The 21,430-nt window shown below is 36.3% G+C and overlaps 1 protein-coding gene across 1 annotated transcript in view; it reads right to left on the bottom strand.

Annotated features, from left to right (window-relative positions):
* LOC123555237 (sentrin-specific protease 2-like) overlaps positions 1–4,338 on the bottom strand; it is a 28,732-nt gene extending 24,394 nt beyond the window's left edge. The window contains exons 1-3 of the transcript XR_008371796.1: positions 3,593–4,338; positions 1,990–2,127; positions 48–274 (exon numbers count right to left, since the gene is read on the bottom strand). The gene's annotated coding sequence lies outside the window, so the exon portion shown is untranslated. The remainder of the gene's footprint in view (positions 1–47; positions 275–1,989; positions 2,128–3,592) is intronic.
* Positions 4,339–21,430: the final 17,092 nt, after the last annotated feature.

Genomic DNA, 21,430 nt, shown 5'->3' with positions numbered 1-21,430 from the left:
ATTTCACACTCAAGGTGTATTTTTTTTACAAAAATAGTAGGAATTACCATCTACAATGCAATACACTGACTGCATGTACACAGTGCTAAGGCGCTGCCAATTAATATCTGTTTCTGAGGATAATCTAGCAATGATGTGTTTGTATGGCATATGGAATTTATACCAGTCCATACAATCGCAAAACAGTACATGGATGTCATCACCCAGAGACACTCTGTATGTCTTCTTTCCAGAGACTACTGTGAAATCACCTTCAATGGACTTAACATCATCCCTGAAAAAATGGCCATACAGGAGAGATTGTGTTTGTATACAAATCTGTTGTATTTTCAGTTTTCAGAACTTATTCAATAAGAAAAGATATGAAGTGTTTCAAAACTTTATGAATTTTGAAAATCCATAAAATAGCAAATAATTATTCTGAATTAAAAATTCTGATCCCATACACAAACGAGCAAAAACATTTTTTTTTGCCTACCACCAGATATGTTAATGTGTGATCTCTCCTATACAAAATAGAACATCATATATGTTTGGAGAATATCACATTAAAACTGCTCAACTTTCGAGCTGACAAGGTTACTTTGGCAGTTTTTAGTAATTCAAGACCATTACTTTAGTAGTTTTTAGTTGTTCAATATAATAATCAAAGAGTGCCTGGGGAGATTTGACTGGTTATCAAAGTTGGCCCATATAGTATGCCTACATTGTCAGCAAGTTTGAGGAAGATCAGAGGATAACTATTTGACTTAGGGAATTTGCAAGGCTTAATTTGCTGTTCTTCAAGTAATTTAGTGGCCATAATGAAAGAGTGCCTCGTACTATTTGCTTTGTTATTGAACTTAGCTGATACATTATGCCCACAAACATTATCAGCAAGTTTAGTGTACATCAAATGAAGAATGTTTGACTTAGAGCGGCCAAGGCTGCATTAGATGTTTTTCTAGTAGTTCAAGAGCCATATTACAGAAGTGCCTTGGATGATTTGACTGGTTATCGAACTTGGCTGCGACCAGGGGTGTGGAATTCCTATGTCCGACTTGTCCGACTCGGGACTTTTTGACTACGGACAAGTAAATTTTCGCATTCCGTTTGTCCGTGGACAAGCACATATTTTCTGGTTTGAAATGAAAAAAGGAAAGAATAATTTAGGAACGCTGAACAGTACTTCAAATTTATGGAGTTTATAACAGAATTTGATGTATGAAACGGATGTTGCACCCGCCATGGGCCTCTCGATTTGTCCAGTTTTGGGAAAACCATACTGTGTCTAAATTTAGCAGCTCTTTCTCTGCGTTCTGATTGGTTTCCTGTCATGATCTCGCGTGATTTTTGCACACGGTAACTTGTCGAATAGAAACCGGAAACGTAAACAATTATCACAATGTTTTGGACAAATCTGTTCAACGGTTACAACTTCGTCTGCCAACAAAAATTGAAGTAAATAGTCAAAGCACAAAGAGCTCGCTAGTACGAGTCAGGAAGTTTCATGTTTGTTTTTCTAACAGTCAGAAAGTGTCATGCTTTCTCACATGGGTTCACAAGGCATGGTGAACAGTCTTTAGGTATTTCTCAATCTGTTGAATGTTCGACTGCCTCACGGACGAACACAAGCTAAAGTGTCGAAAGCTTATTTTTTGAAACAGCTACAGTATTACACTTTGTTAAGTTCGCTTTTGTTACTACTTGTAGATTATTGTCCAGAATAAAGAATAATTTGCATGCTAAAATGTTGAAAATCCGGGCAAGTAAGTTTTGACTGCGAACAAGTAGATTTTTAAGTCTCATTTGTCCGTGGACAAGTGAAAAATATTGGGATTTCCACACCCCTGGCAATGTTATGCCCAAAAACATTGTCAGTAAGTTTGTGGAGATCTAACATGCTTTGGACACAGGCACCCACCTGCTGCTGTCACTAGTACATACAAAGCATGCCCCGATCTTTCAGAGACGGTTGTGTATAAAATGTATAACATAAGACTAACATACGGGTTAATATCTTTTGACAACTCTACATTCTGCAGACAATGTCTTATAAATTGTCTAGGCCTACGCTGAAGTGGCACTGGAACTAGATCGGAGTATTTCTTGAATTTTCCAGAGAACTCTTGATTCTTGTCAACATAGCTGGAAGTAAACAGTTAATCATGTTATATCTTGGTTATTTTTGGGGGGGATGGATTCTCTTTAAATGACATATCAAGTTATAATAACATCTACTGAATACTTACAGTTGCTTCGGTTGAAGAATTTCAATATGCATCAGTTCCAGAAAAATTACATGTTGATACAAGACAACTTTTCAACAAGTTTCTAACAAGATGCAACATGACAAAGGTCTGTGTATTTAAGTCAAGTACAAAAAGAATACACTCAATTCTATAACATTGCCAACGTTAAAGGTAGATATCAAGTCTGGTTCCAAGCAAATACTTTGTATTGCTTGATATGGAGCCTTTACATTATACTCAACATGCATCAAGAGTTGTACGTAAGACAGTGCACTCAACTTTTCTCAGTACTTAATTCTGAATTACAGGTTTTCCAGTTTAAAAAGAAATCCAAGTTGAAAAGGGACATAACTCTGTCAGAATTCAAATCTGAGTAAAACAGGTTCTTTCCCCTGTTTTACAATTTGAAAATAAATAACTGTTTAAAGTCAAAAGCTTTAAAAGTAAGGAGCTATTTGACATTATCAAAAACTTTAACTAAAATATTCAAAGTTAGAAAGGGGCGTAACTCAGAATTCAAATCAGATTTATAGGATTTGTCTCCTGGTGTACACTATAGTGATAAATAAATATTTCAGTTTCAAGTCAGAAGGTTTAGTTATAACAGAGGTATTTGACATTGCCAAAACTTTAACCAGAAAATTACAATTTAAAAAGGGGCATTACTCTCTCAAAATCAGATCAGAGTTATGGAGATTGTTTCTCCTAGTGTAGACTTTGATAGTGAATAACTACTTAAGTTTCAAGTCAAAAGCTTTACTAGTAATATAGATAGGTACTTCAACAAAAATTTAACCAAAATAAAGTTAAAAAGGGCCATAATTATGTCAAAATCAAATCAGTTATGGGGATTGTTTCTCCTGGTGTAGACTTTGATGTTAAATAAGTACTTTCAGTTTCAAATCAATAATTTTTACAGCAACAGAAGTATCTGACTTTATCATAAAAATTCTAAGTGAAAAGGTGCATAGTTCTTTAAAAATTCAAATCAAAGTTATAGGAATCATTACTCCTGGTGTAGACTTTGATAGTAAATAAGTATTTTAACTTTAAGCTCAATAGCTTTGATTGTGACAGATATATTTCCCTTTATCAAAAACTTTAACCAATGGTGATGCTGTTGCTGACACCAGTCAAGCTAAAAATAGAGCTGCAATAAGGGAAATATAAACATACCATAAAGGTATATCATGACAATATATCAAAATTAATTTTACCTTACTTTACCTTTTTGATATGATATTGGAGTATTGTGAACAACTTTCAAAAGTGGCTGTCCATGTTTGAATCCCAAAGTATACACAACATAATATTAAATCCATCAACACAGATTTCTGAAAATGATGAGAAGTCATACTTACGCTCTATACCTTGCTGGAAAGAACTCATTGACAAGTATCTTCAGCATGCTTGTTAAATTGAAGGTAGGCTTTCCATGCATATAGCTTTTTTTTAACATCCAATGATGCGACTCTGTGCCGTTATTTGTGCTTGCAAAAATCTCTGATTCCTTGTCTGTAGGCTTTGGCCCATCTCTATTAAATAATCCAATATTCATGGCCTTAACTTTGTTATCATTTTTTTTAAAGATCAAAGGTGCAGAAATACCTTAAATTTATATGTATGAAAAGGACTGCTTTAAAAACCAACAAAAATTAATTCTATTAAAACATGCCTACCAAAACATGGTGATTAAAATTATACTAAACTTAATTTATTGTTCAATGTCATGCTGACACAACTTCAGGTCATGCTTCTGAAGGTGCAGGAAGACCACAGGAGCTCCTATAGGCATTACTTCTTCATGAGCTGGTACCTGGCTAGGTAATTCTGTAACTGAGCAGGATGGCTTTCCCACACGAAAGAATTATATGGCCCAAAGGAGGTCTGAACCCACATCAATAATAGACAAGCAATCATATGTCAGCAACCTGAACCACTAACCTCTGGAGGACAAGTGTTTCTGTAGCATATACTTTGTCAGTAATTAAGTCTTAATCAACACTTCTTAAGAAATATAGCATTTATTTACCGCTATCTAAAAGAAATAAATTTCTGGTAGTAAAATGATCTGTAGGCAAGTGCCTTAAATAAATTGAATGTGTCATTAATGTCATATTCTTTTATGTGTCCTGTATATAATATAAACGACGTTGAAGCTAAAACTTCATTACACTAGTCTTCTCATTGTCATTTAATGACTTTGTTACACTCCCGCGACATCGGTCATGTCATCAATTACATACTAACATGGCTCGATATGATTTCCAGTTAAACGAAGAAGGAAATCAAACCCTGTATATTCTGCAATAAAGAACAGTTGACGTGCAGACAAGTAAGAAAACATTATGAAGTCAATTATTACGTAAAATTGCCACATGACGTCCGATACATTATTTTTCATGTAAATAAAGTCCAGCTTGATATTTATTACAATATATTAACGAGCGTGTCAGAATGAAAATAATTAAGGCCTTCTTCTGATTTATTGTCTAAATTATCACGGTTCATCGTTCAGATATTTCAGAATTTAACCACCCTTATGGTTCCTACGCATCTGAACACTGAACCGTGGTAAATCAGACAATAAACCACTTGAATACCTTGATAATTTGTTTTAAACCACCAAAAAGCATGAAATAACAGTTTGGTATAGCTGGCATTGTAACCTTTTATGTGATGAAGGGGATTTTTGATGCTCATTACTGACCCATGCTGTTTTATAAAGTATTTAGATATATTTTTACAGATTTGAAGCCTTCAAACCCGCAAAGAACCACAGTATTAAGTCTGGTAATTGTTTTATCTATGTCAGCAAAAGAATTGTAATGATAACGATAAACAACATCACTGCTATCCAAACTGGGATTCGAACCCAGGCCTGCTGCTACTTAAAAACAGCCGTCCTTCCCCTGGACTATTTGGATGCTCAACTGTTGCATGTTGCTACAATCACCATTACATTTTTGTTTTACACTTGCATGTAATCTGTCAAAAGGTTACAGACTGTAATAAAGATAAATGTTTTAATAATATATAACATTGTAAATGTCATTAATTCAGAGGTATAAAACCCAAAGCGTATACCACTGCTGATGCCCAGAGAGATCATGTACATCTGTGAAGGTGTAAATCCAGAAACAACCCGACAATGTGCAAACCTGATAGGCCATTCTTCCATACACCAAATGATAAACCAAACAGATGCTGGTTAAAAGTGAACCACTTGTAATAAACTTTACAATATAAACTTTAGAGACAAGAAAGCTGAAGCAAGAATTGAAAATCACAAATTATCCCTTACAAGTTTGCACATTATACAATAAGTGTTTTTCACAACCAAAGTCAATCAATATCAGTTATGCATGCATCACGGGCTCTTTCAAATCAGAATCGATGATATTTTTTATAATCTCTAGTAAAATACCTCAGGCGAATTCTTCATTCGATCTTTTTCCATTATTGTTACAAAGTTAATCATATATGGACATGAGCTGTCAGTTTGATGCTTTGCTCATCCTCGATTTCTCACTGTCGCTACTCATGAAAATATTCATGTGATGTTCACTTTCTGAAATAAATTTATATCTTACACCGAAACAAACAAATATCCTCTATCTCTTTAAATGAAACATGTATTTTTACCAGAATACCACACTGTTATAATCAGGAACAGGAAATTTACCTTCTTGTGAGGAAGCAAAACTTTCTGTAAATAGTTCTGAAGCCTACAGTTACCCATCCAAAGCTCTGAAGTCTGCAGTGTCTGCAAAGCATCTTCAAAGCTGTCTACATTACAAGCAGTTGCCAACTTCTGCAGATGGGATCGAATTTCTGGTGCATGCCCTAAAGAGTTTTCCCTTTTTCTGGTCCACTGTTCCCAAGCCTGGTTCCGGTGGAAATCACAAATCAGGACTGTTGCACCTGCATTAAAAGTTACGCAAGGTTTTATGACATGAAACATTTGTTGATGTAAATGTCTTTAACAAATACTTCCAAAGGCAGAATGTCGACCCTGTCAACTATCTTAACTGTGACTTTGACCTTAGATATGTAAGAAATGCTTAAAAGTAAATTCTATTTGACATTTGACCTCCACCAGTAACCTTGAAGTTTTAGATAGGAACATGGATTTTGTGCAGACACTCCTCTTTGGGGTAAACACTCATGCAAATTATAAACAAAATTGGTCCTTGCATGTTAAGTTATAGTCTGGACAAAATTATACATCCACAAGCACACATATACACATGCACAAAAATGCCAACTCACTCTATATCACCACAAGCAGACCGGACAAAAAATTAAATAAAAATGCACCCTTAAAAAAAAGCATAATATACTGTTTGAAAAGCTGGCTTGTAAATGTCAATTACAATTAAATAACAATATTCTATTAAATTTGATCAAAATGTTGTTGTATGGCAATACAGAATTGCCTTTAAATGTATGTCCATACACATTTTTACTAACTTCACTTAGCATTTTCAATGTTTTACCTTGACAATGAATTTTAGGCGGAATGTAATTAAAACTGTTATTTTTGAAAATTCAAGAACATCATCCAGAACATAACTATCTCATGCTGTCTGTACAGGAATGTAAATGTCAACTCAGTGATATGACCCTAAAATACAAAGCAATTCTTGAAGCCGAACAATCCCATCTTGGCCAAAAACCCTCCAACATGTAATTCAGATATTTGACAAATTAGAGTAGTCACAACTTCTTTTTATGACCACCATGATACAGAACTACTGCACCTCCCTCCCCCCCCTCCCTATAAAGGTTGAAAACTATATTTTTCCTGTTATTCCTACAGGTGTATAAAGAGTTACGAAAAATTCATTGCATGATCTTTTAACCACTTATTCCAAAATCAGCAGGTTACAATTGGCCTTGAGATGTTTTTTCATCCATTCACTAATTGTAATATGGAACTAGAATTCTTAATTTGAGATATACATCACCAGTGAAGACATTTTCAACTGCAGATATTGAAGACTCATCAAAATCAGTCATGAAAAACGCTGGTTGAAATTCTGGCAAATTGCTGCCGATGATCTGGAGAGCTTCAGATATTGATGCAATAGTCTCATCCTCTGTCAGGAATGTACCAACAACTTGGTAATCCACGTTGGTTTTTACAGCCAAAAAAAACAATGGCAAGTCATAAAGAGTAGTTTTGTATGTCGCATCTAGGAAAACTGTACTCCAGTAACGTTGTAACAACCGCTTCTGCTCTGCGGACTGATGTATGAACAGAAATCTGGAGCCATACTGAAAGGAATTAAGTTAAAAACTTTTTTGAATGTACTAATTTCATAAATTATATGACAGGTACTAGGAGAACTGAATGAATAATTTTGTGTACAAATCTGATAACATCTCTTGTTAGGAAACAGCATTGTTTCTGTGTACAAAACTAAAGCATTATGAAGCATTTTAATTGTGTTTTAATATCTTGTTTCCTTCAAACATATCCTGAAAAGTGCTTGACCATTAAATGAATGAACCAAACAAGGATTACATATTCTATTATTAATAATAGCCAATTTCAGGTCGTCATTCATCAATGAACGCACACTCAATATTATCAAAAAAAAAAAAAGAAAAAAAGAAAAGAAAGCCTAAATGATGTGAGGAACACGTAATTACTGCTTCTTCTTAGCATCAGCTGCCTGGAAAAAATATAACACAAAAATAAAATGCATGAAGCATGAGATAGATTCATCTATATTTATAAACACAAATGTAACAGGCACAGACTCTCAAGCAATACATTTGAAACTAGAAATGTGTCCATGGGACACAGATGCCCCCACTACATGACATTAAAATGACAATTTTTTCCCAGGTCAGGGGCCAGAACTCCTACAATACTGAATGAATCCGGATGCGAAACCCCAGGTGCACAACTGCACATGCTGACCAACATTCCTGTAAACTTTGGTGACTCTAGGTCAAATACTTTTGGAGCTACGCACGACACAACATTAAAATGACCCATTTTTAACTAAGTCAGTGGCTATAACTCCTACACGACTGAATGAATCCAGACGCGAAACCCCAGGTGCACAACTGCATATGCTGACCAACATTCCTGTAAACTTTGGTGACTCTAGGTCAAATACTTTTGGAGCTAGGCGCGACACAACATTAAAATGACCCATTTTTAACTAAGTCAGTGGCTATAACTCCTACACGACTGAATGAATCCGGACGCGAAACCCCAGGTGCACAACTGCACATGCTGACCAACATTCCTGTAAAGTTTTGTGACTCTAGGTCATATACTTTTGGAGCTAGGCGCGACACAACATTAAAATGACCAATTTTTACGAAGTCAAGGGCCATAACTTCTACATGACTGAATGAATCAGGACGCAAAGCCCAAGGTGCACAACTACACATGCTGACCAACATTCCTGTAAAGTTTTGTGACTCTACGTCAAATACTTTCAGAGCTACGCACGACACAACATTAAAATGACCAATTTTTACAAAGTCAGGGGCCATAACTTCTACAAGACTGAATAAATCAGGACGCAAAACCCCAAGTGCACAACTACACATGCTGACCAACATTCCTGTAAAGTTTTGTGACTCTACGTCAAATACTTTCAGAGCTACGCACGACACAACATTTTTGGAAGGACAGACGGACGGACGGACAAGAGCAAATCTATATGCCCCCCCCCCCAAAGTGGTGGGGGCATAAAAAAGAAGAGAAAACTAGGAATTTATCAAGCAGAAAACTAGGAAAAAAATAGGAAATTTTAGGAATACTGAGACAAATACTACGAAGTATTATCAGATAAAGTGTTACCTTACTGCTGTTTTCTATTACCATATTACCAATTACCATACATATGTTATAAAGACATTTTTGACTGGGGGTGGAGGGCAGTCAACAGTCTAGAAAGATGAAACCACCAAGAAGCCTAGTGGGGGTATTTAAGGGGTGCCTTTTCTCATATTAGAGGGTTTCTGGATTTTATTAAAATGCAGGCATGAAATGGTGGCCTCTGCTTCCAGTTATTGGTGGCTGTACAACCCTTATTTTTGGGTGGTAAGGGTATCTTGATGAGGGGGGTTAGGGCGCTGTCACCCTGGAAAATTTGAAATACAGGTATGAAATTTTGTTTGTTTGTTTTACATTTAATGCCGTTTTTCAACACTATTTCAGTCATGTAACAGCGGGCAGTTAACCTAACCAGTGTTCCTGGATTCTGTACCAGTACAAACCTGTTTTCCGCAAGTAACTGCCAACTTCCCCACATGAATCAGAGGTGGAGGACTAATTTTTGCAGACACAATGTTGTCTATCAAATAGACAACGCTCTATCTACTGAGCTAAGCGGGCGGTTTACAGGTATGAAATGGTGGCCTCTGGTGCGTTTCTGGGTGTAAATTTTGAAAGAAATTTAATCCTTTGCCAAAACAGTTGGTTGTATCTTTAATGAGTATACGTCACTTCTCAGCCAACGGGGGGCACGGATAAGCTGAACATCTCTAAATTGCTTTCTGCCAGTAAATCTTCAAAACACATTTAAAACAAAAAAAGGAAACTTTCAGACATATTGCTGCAAATGAAAAACTAGGAATACTAGGAGCATTTTACAGAACTAGGAAACACTAGAAGCACTTTTAACAAGAGCTGTCTGTAAGACAGCGCGCTCCACTATTCGGGGATTTGACAGTAAAATGAATATATGTCTGAATATGAGATCTCTTCTATAATAGGAAGATACACCAAGGGGCAAAATTCCATAAAATGCACAAATTAAGAGTTTTCAGGATTGTTACAACAATTGTAGAAGATGATGGTCAAGATATATTTTGAGTTTCAAGTCATTTTCTTATATAGTACCAAAGTTATGTCCAGAAAATTAAGTTTGTTAAAAAAAATTAAGTGTAAAACGGGAATAATTTAGTCAAAATTACAAATCATAGTTATAGGGATTGTTACCACACATGCATATGCTGGAGATATAAGATACATTTTAAGTTTCAAGTCATTATCTTATATAGCATTAAAGTAATATCCAGAAAGCAAATATTGCAAAAAAATATAAGTACAAAAGGGGCATAATTCTGTCAAAAATACAATTAGTTATGGGGCATGTAACCACACATCCAGATGATGATTATAAAAAAATATTTTTAATATCAAGTTATTATCTTTGAAAGTACCAAAGATATTTCTACTAATAAAGCTTTCGAAAAAAATTTAACATGACAAAAATTTCAAGTAAAACTCCTTGGTGACCTTGACCTTGGTATAATGGGCACAGCCCCTGCATATACTATTTTTGGATGCTGGACAGTGTTTATGAGAACTTACAGTAAGGTATAAGCAAAAGTAACAAAGTTATGACAGAAAAACAAAGGTTGCCGAAAAAAAAAATTTACCTAAAAAATAACCTAAGTATAAGACCTTAGTGACCTTGACCTTCATTGATGGGCCCAGTCCCTGTACATACTTTGTTCATATACTGAACAATGTTTATGTGAAGTTACAGTAACATATAAGCAATACAAACAAATATATGACAGAAAAACAAAGGTTGCAGAAAAACTTTAACCTTAAAAATAACCAAAGTACAACACCTTGGTGACCTTGACCTTGGGTATAATGGGCTCGACCCCTACATATACTTTGTTTGCGTACTAGACAATGTTTATGTGAAGTTACAGTAACATATAAGCAATAGTAACAAAGATACGACAGAAAAACAAAGGTTGTGTTAAAATTTAACCAAGAAGGGTCACGTCGACGCCGGAGCGAGTAGTATAGCACCCCTATTCTCCGAATAGTAGAGCTAAAAAAACTAGGGAAAAAAAATGGAAAACTAGGAAGGAACGGCTGGAGAGCCTGCAAGCATAAAACATCAAGTTAACAGCATAACTCTTGCAAAGCAAAAAAATGGGAAACAACAGTAAATGAAAATGCAAACTGAAACATATTTAAGTCCATTTAGGGGTGTAACGATACAAAAGTCTCACGATACAATACATGCTGGGATACAGTTGCAACTATATGGTGCATATCTTGGTACGAACTAAGTACCATAACAAACCATTCATGTGACAAAGAGGAAAACAAGATAGCCATGATGGCCCTTTATCACTCACCAGGGTTGATCTGGCCTTCTAACCTAGTTTTTGACCCCACATAACCCAGTTTCGAATTTAACATAAACATCATAAAGATAAATATTCAGACTAAGTTTCATATAGGTTAAGTCTCAACTGTTTCCTTTTGGGACACCGAGCTTATAAACATGTCCTTTAACTTGACCATGTGTCCTCATTTTTTACCTCAAATAACCCAGATTAAAACTGGATCTAGAGATCATCAAGACAAACATTCTGACCAAGTTTCATTAAGACTGGGTCACAACTGTGGCCTATACAGTTTTCACGATATTTTCCTTTTATCTGGCCTACTGACCTAATTTCTGTCCCCACTTGACCCAATTTCAACCTTGACCTAGAAATCATAAAGTTAAATAGTGGGTCACAACTGTGCTCTGTGGAGTGTTCACAAGCTTTTCCTTTTATCTGGCATGCTGACCTAGTTCCTGACTCCACATTACCCTGAATCAAACTTGACCTACAACTAATTTAATACAAATATTCTGACAATAATTTATTTATTTGGGTTTTACGGTGCACAAACACAGTATAGCTTATATGGCGCCAAACAGGACTACATATTTTGGTTCCACATATTATTTACATTGAACTAAAAACATGAAGTATGGAATCAAAATTTACATACCAGCTGGATTCACAAGCTTTCCATTTGATTTGACACAGATCTGAACATGATTACATCATCAAGACATTCTGATCAAGTTTCATAAAGATTGGGTCAAGAATGTGGCATCTTGAGTGTTCACAAGGCAAACATTGATTGCAAACGCACAATGGACATCGGACAGCGACTGATCACAATAGCTCACATTGAGCACTTTAATGGAGAAAGTTATTACACTAGGACAATACTTGATATTTTTTTAAGTTAAATAAAATGATATAATAAATCATACTGTTATTTATTTAGGATTTTAGCTATAACTGTACAAAAGTTTTCATTAAATGTTTCTACTTCTCACTGTATTGTTTCTGTATTGTGAAACAGGCCTAGGATACATTAAGTGTATCAACAGACTTATGTATTGTGAAATACAATTTATCGTTACACCCTTACGTAAATATCAGGTGAACAAAACAAATTTCTTCACTAAGGCCGATTTTGTTAAATTATGAAAGAGCTGTGATTTGGGAAAAATAGGTACAGAAACAAACAGGAGGGCTATGATGACCCTATATCACTCACCTGCTCAAATTGTCTTTAGAATCATTGAACTAATCATTCTGATCAAGTTTCACGAAGAAAGGGTCATAAATGTGCTTTCTGTTTGATTTCACTGGTGACCTGGTTTTTGACACAATTTTATAATAACCACTGGACTGATCATAATAAATATTTGGACCAAGTTTCAAGAAGATAGAGTCATTATTATTGTTTTTAGAATATCAGCATGATTTTCATTAGTGAGTGAGCCAGTTTTTTACCCAACATGACCCAGTTTAGAAAAATTTGCCCCTAAAAAGGGGAGAAGTTCCACGATGGAATCTAGCCAATCTTTGAAAGGAAGCCAGATCTCTTTGTGACTTAATTTGTGTGCAAGTGTGCTTAAAATCAAATGTAAAATGTCACTTTCATCATATTCACTAAGAAAAAATTAAAAAATGTTCATGCTTTCAGAGGTAAATAAGGACTTGTAATTACATAACCTATAATTGGATCTGACAGATTAATCATGGAAATCAAGAGTCATTGTTGCTAAAGATATTTTTGCATGTTTGTATCAAATCATACCATATACAAAGTCTCTATATTGCTGCAAAAGTCAAAATAGCAAATTTTGGCCCTCAAAGGCCAGTGGGGTACTAACTCTGAAACCAGTAACGGGATCTGGAGAAATGCATAAAAATGGTAACAGAAACTTATGAAACAAATAACTTTTAATGAACATATACAAACCTCTACTGATTTATTATCATTATTTGGAAGTGTCTCACTCGATTTTAACCGATAATATATAAAATCACCAGGTTTTTTCTGCCATTCACTTATCTAAAATACATCAGTGGATACACAAACAAGTTTGGTTAAAATAAAATCATAAATGAGGCTGCTATTGTGCAGACAAGGTAAAACTAGCTAACTCTGGAACCTACGATTGGATCTGATTTGTCACGTAATCCAAGATTTATTGTTGTTGAAGATATTCTGGAAGTTTGTATCAAATAAAACCATAAATGAAGTCTCTATATGGCTGCAAAAACCAAAATAGCCAATTTTGGACCTTTAAGGGGCCATAACTCTGGAACCCATGATGGAAGCTGGCTAGTTCAAGAAAGGAACCAAGATCTCGTGGTGATACAAGTTGTGGGAAAGTTTGGTTAAAATCAAATCATAAATGAAGCTGCTATTGTGCAGACAAGGTCAAAATAGCCAATTTTGGCCCTTTCCGGGGCCATAACTCTGGAACCCATTATGGGATCTGGCCGTTTCGATAAAAGAATCAAGATCTTATGGTGACACAAGTTTTGTGCAAGTTTGATTAAATTCAAATCATAAATGAAGCTGCTATTGTGCAGACAAGGTCAAAATAGCTAATTCTGGTCCTTTCAGGGGCCATCACTCTGGAACCCATGATGGAATCTCGCCAGTTCAAGAAAGGAACCAAGATCTTATGGTGATACAAGTTGTGTGCCAGTTTGGTAAAAATCAAATCATAAACTAGAAAATGCTTTTGTAAGAAAGCGCATGTCTCCCCCAATGCAAAGTCCTATAGGCAAGAAGTCAAGAGGGGTCAGGAGCGAAAGTCAAAGAGACACTGATGGTTGGCTGCAATAGGGATCATCTACTTGGCATGTCCAGTCATCCCGCTAATTTTAACACTCTTGGCCTAGTGGTTCTAAAGTCACTGTTCAGGCTCCTGTGACCTTGACCTTTGATCAAGTGACCTCAAAATAAATAGGGGTCATCTACTCTGCATGTCCAATCATCCTATTAAGTTTCAACATTGTAGGTCAAGTGGTTCTCAAGTTATTTCCAGAAAATGATTTTACATGAACAGGCCACTGTGACCTTGACCTTTAATAGACCACCTTCAAGTGGTTCTCAAGTTATTGATCGGAACTGGTTATCAATGTTCAGGCCCCTGTGACCTTGACCTTTAACGGAGTGACCCCAAAAACAATAGGGATCATCTACTTTTTATGACCAATCATCCTATGAAGTTTCAACATTCTGGGTCAAGTGGTTCTCTAGTTATTGATCAGAAATGGTTTTCAATGTTCAGGCCCCTGTGACCTTGACCTTTGACGAAGTGACCCCAAAATCAATAGGGGTCATCTACTCTTCAAGACCAATCATCCTATGAAGTTTCAACATTCTGGGTCAAGTGGTTCTCTAGTTATTGATCGGAAATGGTTTTCAATGTTCAGGCCCCTGTGATCTTGACCTTTGATGGAGTGACCCCAAAATCAATAGGGGTCATCTACTCTTTATGACCAATCATCCTATGAAGTTTCAACATTCTGGGTCAAGTAGTTCTCTAGTTATTGATCAGAAATGGTTTTCAATGTTCAGGCCCCTGTGACCTTGACCTTTGACGGAGTGACCCCAAAATCAATAGGGGTCATCTACTCTTCATGACCAATCATCCTATGAAGTTTCAACATTCTGGGTCAAGTGGTTCTCTAGTTATTGATCAGAAATGGTTTTCAATAATCAGGCCCCTGTGACCTTGACCTTTGACGGAGTGACCCCAAAATCAATAGGGGTCATCTACTCTGCATGTTCAATCATCCTATGAAGTTTCAACATTCTGGATCAAGAGGTTCTGAAGTTATTGATCGGAAATGGTTATCAATGTTCAGGCCTCTGTGACCTTGACCTTTAACGGAGTGACCCCAAAAACAATCGGGGTCATTTATTCTGCATGAACAGTCATCCTATGAAGTTTCAACATTCTGGGTCGAGTGGTTCTCAAGTTACTGACCAGAAATGGTTTTCAATGTTCAGGCCCCTGTGATCTTGACCTTTAACGGAGTGACTCCAAAATCAATAGGGGTCATCTACTCTTCATGACCAATCATCCTGTGAAGTTTCAACATTCTGGGTCAAGTGGTTCTCTAGTTATTGATCGGAAATGGTTTTCAATGTTCAGGCCCCTGTGACCTTGACCTTTGATGGAGTCACCCAAACAAGAGGGCCATGATGGCCCTATATCGCTCACCTGTTATCATTGCACTTGAGGACAAGAAGGTCCTCAGAAAAAAATATCTAAGTCCAAAGGACAGGAACAACAAAGGGAAAAATTTAACCAAAAAGAAAAAAAAAAATCTTAAAAGGTACAGATATGTCAAAATACACCTAAAAATTGGAGGTACCATCCATGTTATACCACAGAAAAGTGGTCTCGGTTTTTCCCTACAGCCAATAATAAAAAAGATACTAAAAATAAGCTATTTATAGTAACATAAAAGGGAAGTAATTTAAAAGAAAATTATTGTAAGTAAACAAAAGAAGGATCTGCCAAATAAATCTGTTGACATAAATGAAACTTCAGATCAGTATCTTCATTAGTTACGGAGATATACCCATTTTAAATTGAAATAAAGGGAGGTAATTTGACATAAAATCAGTCCATAGTTCTCTACCCTGATTGGCTCAGTCCAACTAATGACAATAATGAAATTTCAAATAAGTCCTATAAGTGCTTACTGATATAAATCCATTTTGATTACAATCAGGGGAGGTAATCAGATATAAAATAACTCTGGAACCTACGATTGGATCTGATTTGTCATGGAATCCAAGATTTATTGTTGTTGAAGATATTTTGGAAGTATGTATCAAATAAAACCATAAATAAAGTCTCTATATGGCTGCAAAAACCAAAATAGCCAATGTTGTACCTTTAGGGGGCCATAACTCTGGAACCCATGATGGAATCTGGCCAGTTCAAGAAAGCAACCAAGATCTTGTGGTGATACAAGTTGTATGCAAGTTTGGTTAAAATCAAATCATAAATGAAGCTGCTATTGTGCAGACAAGGTCAAAATAGCTAATTCTGGCCCTTCCAGGGGCCATAACTCTGGAACCCATAATGGAATCTCGCCAGTTCAAGAAAGGAACCTAGATCTTATAGTGATACAAGTTGTGTGCAAGTTTGGTTAAAATAAAATCATAAATGAAGCTGCTATTGTGTAGACAAGGTCAAAATAGCTAATTCTGGCTCTTTCAGGGGCCATAACTCAGGAATCCATAATGGAATCTGGCCAGTTCAAGAAAGAAACCAAGATCTTATGGTGATACAAGTTGTGTGCCAGTTTAGTAAAAATAAAATCATAAATATAGCTGCTATTGTGCAGACAAGGTCAAAATAGCTAATTTTGGCCCTTTCAGGGGCCATAACTCTGGAACCCATAAAGGGATCTGGCCAGTTCAAGAAAGGAACCGAGATCTTTTGGTGATACAAGTTGTGTGCAAGTTTGGTTAAAATAAAATCATAAATGAAACCACTATTGTGCAGACAAGAAATTGTTGACGGACGCACAGACTGACGATGGACGAAGGGTGATGACAAAAGCTCACCTTGTCACTATGTGACAGGTGAGCTAAAAACAATAGGGATCGTCTACTCCAGCAGCCCTACAACCCTATGAAGTTTGAAGGTTCTAGGTCAAATGGTTCTCCAGTTATTGCACGGAAATGAAGTGTGACGTACGTACGGACGGAAGGACAGATAGGGCAAAAACAATATGTCTCCCCCAGAGGGGGGGGGGGGGGGGGGGGGGGGGGGGGGTGGAGGAGACATAATTATAATTAAACAGTCTTGGAAATAGGATCAAATGATTTTTTCAGTATTTTTCCTATATAACTCACATAATAACTAAGTGACCCCAGAGCTTTTAACCCCAGAGGCATAATTTGAATAATTTTGGTCGAGGACTACTAGACAATGCATCATACCAAATATCAAAAGCCTAGGTTGTATGGTTTCAGACAAGAAGGTTTTTAAAGCTTTTTCCTATATAAGTCTATATAAAACTTGGGACCCCCAGGGCAGGGCCTCTTTTCACCCAAGGGGTACAATTTGAACAATTTTGGTTGAGGACCATAAGACAATGCTACAAACCAAATATCAAAGGTCTAAGGGTTGTGGTTTCAGACAAAAAGATTTAAAAAAAAAAATTCCTATATAAGTCTATGTAAAACTTGGGACCCCCGGGATGGTGCATATTTGACCCTAGGGGGACAATTTGAACAATCTTGGTAGAGGACCAATAGATGATGCTACATACCAGATATCAAAGCCCTAGGCCATTTCTTGCAAAAAGCAGAATGGAGTTATGTTTCTTGCTGTAACAGAGTCAGCTATTGATGGTGAACAAGTGTTGCAAGTTTCAAAGCAATACCTTTAATAGTTTAGGAGAAAAGCTGACCTAAACATAAAACTTATCCTGGCAACGCCGACACCAACACCGATCAAGTGATGACAATAACTCATCATTTTTTTTTTCTCAAAAAATCAGACGAGCTAAAAATGTGAAAAGTGAAAAATAACGATTTTACAGCGTTTCTTATGACATAATTGATAACACATTCACAGGTTTTCAATGAGTATCTTTTTGAACTGAGATAAGAATGAAAGTGCATGAAAACTTTAACCTGAAATTCTAAGTAAAAGGGGGCATAATTCAGGAAATATTGGTACCAGAGTTATGGACCTTGCGTCATATGATGTTGGTGATAAAGGGAACAACTATTTTAAGTTTGAATCAAATCCATTTAGTAATAACTGTGATAATGATTGAGTGGAAGTGCATCAAAACTTTAACCTGAAATTCTAAGTAAATTAAGGGGATAATTCATGAAATATTGGTGTTAGGGTTATGGCCCTTGTGCCATATGATGTATGTTGATGTTGAGGAATAACTATTTTAAATTTGAAACAAAAGTGCTGACGCGGAATGACGCCAATGCTGGGTCAAGAAGGACAGCTCTCCATACTTCGTATAGTCAAGCTAAATATCCCTCTTGGAAGATACATGACCCCTACTTCACTTAGGTTCTTGTGCTTTATACAGAAAACAAAATGTTGAATACATGTACATAATACAAATATGTTGCATTTTGATCTAATGTATAATGAAATTATTTGAATGGAATATGTTTACTGTAATAAGCTTAGCTTTCAGAATTATACAGAGTTATTTAAAATGTAAGCTTGAAGTGTAACTAGAACAAAATATTCAAGTAGTTTAGCATCAAGTGTCGTTGTTTAGCATATACATTTGAACTTAAAAAAGAACAGATATCCTTTAAGGAGAGCACAATCAAGTAAGAAATCTGGAATGTGTATGGTGATGGGGCTGAGGGTGGGTGGGTGTTTGTGGTTACAACTATGATGTGGGTGATCGAAAATGAAGAGTGACAGATGGATGGACAGTCCAAACTGACGATCCGACTGACGGATGGACAGGGCTAAAACAGTATGTCTCCCCTAGTGGAGGGAGATATAAATATCAAAGCCCTAGGCCATGTGATTTTGTGCAAGGAGAGTTTCAAAGTTATCATTGTATATGTCTATATAAACCATGTGACCCCTGGGGTGAAGCCATATTTGACCCCAGGGGGATAATTTGAACAATCTTGCTAGAGGATTATTAGATGATGCTACATACCAAATATCAAAGCCCTAGGCCATGTGGTTTTGTATAAAAAGATTTTCAAAGCTTTTCCCTATGTAAGTCTATATAAACCATGTGACCCCGGGGCCACGACCAGCCTGTGTCTCATTTCCCAAAATGGTCATTTATTCTATTTACCTGCATTAAGCAGCCACCTGTTGTAAACAGCCACTTTTCCCCACTCCCTTGGCTGGCTGCTTAAGACAGGTTTTACTGAGTGGAAAAATGTTGTTCTATGTAATTCGCTCGTGCCACTTGGAAGAAAATAAATAGGAGTATGTAATTCAGGTATTGATGTTTTCAAGCTTCTGTTTGATTTGTTGGTTTGTAATTTCTTTACTTTTCAAATATTACACATCATTCTAAACTTCTTGAGTTGAGGTAGTAGGAACTTAAAATTATTCCGGATTTCAGAATTTAAATTCTTTTAGACTGGTGTATCCAATGCCTGGCTTATTTTCATGTTGAATGATCCTATACAGATATTTATGTCGGAACAATGCCGAATTACCTGACAATATAATCACACGGAAATGGCAGTCATTCCGAGTGTACTACATTAAGCTAATTATATATCTTAAACCAATGACATGGTTGTAAATGATAATGATGATTGTTGTTTGAACTTACTGTAAAATTAATTATTATTTTTTATTATTGATTTATTTGAAATTTCGAATTTACGCCGAGCACTGGAATACACCTCGCGGCAAGTGTTGGTTTGACCACTCTTCTGTTGAATTAATTTTGTATAGTAAATTCGTTTTGAAGGAAAACTCCTGTTTAAAAATATTTTGCTGTTATATTCATTTATAATTTATTTTTTGTTGTTGTGAATGTTTTTTGCTCCAATGAAATTTTCTAACTGTATTGTTATTGTTTATTAGAAATAAATTTATGATGTGATACCCTTTAGTTATTTGAATGTGTAATGAGAGTAATTCATTTTGATTATTTTATTAGTTTATGTAGACTAAGCAGAATTATCTGCAGTGACCAGTCGTTTAATTCCCCTTGTACAAACCAAGTGCTTGTTTAAATCATTGGTGAATACAGTATTGCCATTATTGGCAAGAAAAACATGACTCATACTGCTTTTTCTCCTATGAATAACTACAAAATGACAATCTTTCCAGAAAATAAACTTTATTTAAGGTATAGAATAACTCCATGATAGATATAAAACCATCTCAAAGAAGGATAATCATTGAATTAATTTTCGAATCGACAGACGTCCGCCATTTTGTTTCTAATGTAAACTGAACAAGAAGCTGCGTTCAATAAACGCTTGATGCCCCCGGTGGCATCCTTGTCGATACAAAGCAACCCAAGTCCAAAACGAGGTCAAGTTCAAGGTCAAGGTCAAACTGAGGTCAGGTGATGTCTGAAGATGAGGAATGGTCACAGGTTACATCTGCATTAGTATCAAGTCATTCTAGTAAGGGGTATTGATGCTAGGTGAAACGGTCCCATTTGGTTAACCGGACGGACGAACGAAAGGACGGACAGGACAATCACTATATTCCTCCCACATCAGTAGATGCCAGGGGCATAAAAATGGCCTTGCGCAACGACCAATCAAAATCGATATTCACTTTCCATATATACAGTCTGTGTAGAGGGGCCAGCTGAAGGGGAAATTCGCTAGAGGACCACTAGATGATGCTACATACCAAATATGAAAGCCCTATGAACTCTGGTTTTGGACGAGAAGAGTTTCAAAGTTTTCCCTACATATAAGTCTATGTAAACGATGTGACCCCCAGGGCGGGGCCACATTTGACCCTAGGTTGATTATTTGACAATCTTGGTAGAGAACCACTAGATGATGCTACATACTTAATATGAAAGCCCTATGACCTCTAGTTTTGGACAAGAATATTTTTTAAGTTTTTCCTTTCGATTGCCATGGCAACCAGGGTTCTATATGGAATTCAATTCTTTGAACAATTTTTAATGAAGACCATCCAAGGAACACCCCTGTGAAGTTCCATCAAAATTGGCCTGGTGGTTTTTTAGGAGATGCTGTTTAAAGGAAAGTGTGCACGGACCACTGATGGACGTCGGATGGACGGACACCGGACAGTGAGCAATCACAATAGCTCACGCTGAGCACTTTTATTATTTCAAGATTTTAATCAAGAAATCTTTGATAGAGTTGTGTATCACAACTTAACCTTCATACTGAGTCATATCATTTTTTGCCTGTTCTATGCAATGTACCATGATGTTTTTCAGATCTGAATTTCTTAAACAAGAGGGTCAAGATGGCCCTAGGTTGCTTCACCAGTGTAACACACCATAACAATGTAAACATGTTTTGTCCAAAATTTCATGAAAACAAAAATTCTGACAAAGTTTCGGGAAGATTGGAGCAAACAAGAGCTGTCACTAATGGTGACAAATGCCCCCGC

Source organism: Mercenaria mercenaria, chromosome 7 (assembly GCF_021730395.1).
Source record: "Mercenaria mercenaria strain notata chromosome 7, MADL_Memer_1, whole genome shotgun sequence".
Lineage (NCBI taxonomy): Eukaryota > Metazoa > Mollusca > Bivalvia > Venerida > Veneridae > Mercenaria > Mercenaria mercenaria.
The sequence above is the reverse complement of the archived record's forward strand: the minus strand, read 5'-3'. Positions and strand labels throughout refer to the sequence as shown.